Here is a 2,860-nt window from a genome sequence, read left to right as displayed (position 1 = left end):
CCTCACTATGTTAGGGGGCAGCCAGACCCTTCTGCCCATCCCAGAGGCCTCACATAGAGAAGCGCGTCCTAAGCTGGATGAACACAATGGCTTGCCACTCCCAGGATGTGAAGCTGGGTGACAGACTGATGGGGGTCATTCACTCCAGTGACTAAAGTGGTGGCTGCCTGCCCAGGCAGTCCCTGCTGGAGCTGCTGACTGCCTTGGGGCCTGTACCATCTGTAGTTAGCCACAAGCTCTATGTGCCCCAGCAGTCTTCCTTAAATTTCTTTTGTTTTTAAGTCTATGGCCATGTTGTCCTGAACAAGCCCGATCCTGTCTGATCTGTCTCGGAAGCTAAGCAGGGTCCGGCCTGGTTACTACTTGGATGGGAGACCACCTAGGAAGACCAGGTGCTGTAGATGTAAAAAATAAAATGAAATAAATAAATTCCCTTTGTTTTAGCACAACCAGAGTTGGTTTCTCTTGTTTGCAACTACGAGGTCCTGACAGATGTTCACAGTTCCGGCATCTGCTTGGGTTCCACAAGACAGCCAGCCCACATACACCCGCTTAAGTGAGCGCGAGGGGATTTCCATTTCTTATGACCGAGAGTCCTTACAGGTTAGGGGTGGGCCCTGGACAAGTTACTTTGCCTCTCTGAGTCTCGGTTTCCTCATCCTGAAAAGGATGTTACTGATTCCTACTGTGCAGAAAAAATGGAAGGATAGAATGCAATAACAATGATAAAGGTGATAAGAACAAATGTTAGTGCTTAACATCCTCCTTGAAATACTCCAAGAGCCTACATTCAACTCACACAGCAATCCTGGGAAGGAAGTGCTCTTAGCCTCATTTTAAGGCTTAGGAAACTGAGAAACAGAGAGGGAAGTAATTTCCCCAAAGCCACACAGCTAACAAAAGCCAGCGTGCCTCATACATGTTTTGTTCTTCAGTAAATGGAAGCTATTAAGTGTTCTCGTTAAAGGATTTCACAAGCCCCAAAAGTCTTGTTATGATTTAGGTAACATTCCACTTGAGAAGGAGGGGTCATTCAGGCCTCCACCAGAACAATAGCTAATTAGCTGTGGAAGGTAGTTGCAAAATGTGAACTCACTCAGTCTCCTTCACTTTCTTTGTAGGATCGTCCCAGAGACCTCACCACTCCCATGGCTTCCACCATCCCTCTATGCACAGTCAACCCACAACTCCGCCTCCAGCTCAGGCCTGTCTCCTGAGCAACTAGCCCATCCACTCAACTGCCTGGTGGACATTTCTGCTCGAATGGCCCCTGGGCACCCCAGACTCAGCATGGCTTGAGATAAACACTGCATCTGTATCCCAAGCCTGCCCTGCTCCAGAGCTTCCTGCTCTGGTGAATAGCATCATCATCCTATAAGTTTCTTAAACCAGCTGCCAGGGGTCACCTCACTTCCTCCCTCACCCCAAATCTAATTGATCTGCCACTAAACCTAATCTACTCTGCCTGGATAACCCTCCTCTCTCCATTCCCTAGAGCCGACCATCAACCATCGCCCAAGCTCCATCCCATAACCCTTGGTCTCTAATTTCTCACACCCCTCCACTCCAACGCCACATCGCAGCCAAAGTGACTCTTCTAAAGTACAAATCTGACCAGTTGCTGCTCTGCCTAATTTCCAGTGGCTTCCCCTTGACACCGAGATGAAGTCCAAATTCATTTTTATAGCTTTTAAGACTCCCTGATCTGGATTCTACCTACCCTCCAGTTGCAAACCTTGAGATTTTCCCCTCTGACACTCTCTGCTTCAGACATGCTAAACATTCCCCTAGGTTTTCATTATTCATTCAACAAAAATTTATGGAGCCCCTCGGTGAGCCAGGCACCAGGAGTATAATAAGACAAACATGATCTCTGCTCTCATGAGGTCTACACTGAGCTGGTTGACTGTTTCATCTTTGAGATCTCAGCTTATATATCAGTTCCTGAAGGGAATGCTCTCTGCCCCCTAAACCAGGTTAAATCCCTTGGTCTTTGTCCTTAGATTACCCTGTTCTTCTCTGCCATAATATACACCACACCTTATTACTGTTTAAACTCTCTCTTTCCTGCCAAGCTGCCAATCCATAGGGATGGGCACTGTCTCTTGTTCACCTCCAAGCCTGACATATATATAATAGCTGCTCAATAAATAGCTGATGAATGAATAAATACGTGAATAAATAGCATTATGTTCAGCAAATATACATACTTCTGGTTTTCCTACATGACTGCAAGCTTTCTTTCTTTAAACAAAACAAAACAAGAAAGATCACGTTATGTTTACATTTCCTCCCAATAGCTCCCACATTTAGTACTCAATGAGTCTGAACAGATGGACAAGTGTGTCTCCATGCTGGAAAATGAGAGTTGGTAAGGATGGTCAAAGCAGGGAGGAAGCATCTTTAGGAGACGGAGGCACTCTGGAATTTATAATTACGTAATCTGATTATTCTCCAGAGGGCATGGAGTTCCTTGGGTCTCAGTACTTGCTGTACAGTGGAATCATGGGAGGAGGTTGACAAAATACAGATGCCTAGACCTCTCCCCCAGAGACTTCAGTTCAATCAGTCCAGATTGAGGCTTGGGCATTGGAAGTTTTTAAAAGCTTCCCAGGTAGCTAAGGCTGGGAAGGTGTGGAGCCTTCTGAAATTTAAAAGGCCTTGGCCAGATCCAGGTCTGCAGATGTGTTGATAATCTGGTAAGGATTCCTGGGTATTGTATATGCAGACCAAGACTTATGACATAATTATAGGTGAAACCAAGAAAATGAAGACAGAGAAAGAAGCCAGGACCAACTAACCATAGCTCCTAGTTATACACTTATTGGATAGATGGATGGATGGATGGATGGATGGATGG

The 2,860-nt window shown here is 45.8% G+C and overlaps 1 protein-coding gene across 1 annotated transcript in view; it reads right to left on the bottom strand.

The window, feature by feature from the left end:
• The window catches only part of SLC34A2 (solute carrier family 34 member 2), a 44,887-nt gene that overhangs the window by 39,848 nt on the left and 2,179 nt on the right, over positions 1 to 2,860 (bottom strand). The window lies entirely within an intron of this gene.

Source organism: Pteropus vampyrus, unplaced genomic scaffold, assembly GCF_000151845.1.
Source record: "Pteropus vampyrus isolate Shadow unplaced genomic scaffold, Pvam_2.0 Scaffold5, whole genome shotgun sequence".
Taxonomy (NCBI): Eukaryota; Metazoa; Chordata; class Mammalia; order Chiroptera; family Pteropodidae; genus Pteropus; species Pteropus vampyrus.
Note: the sequence above shows the minus strand (reverse complement) of the source record. Positions and strands in the feature narration are given on the sequence as shown.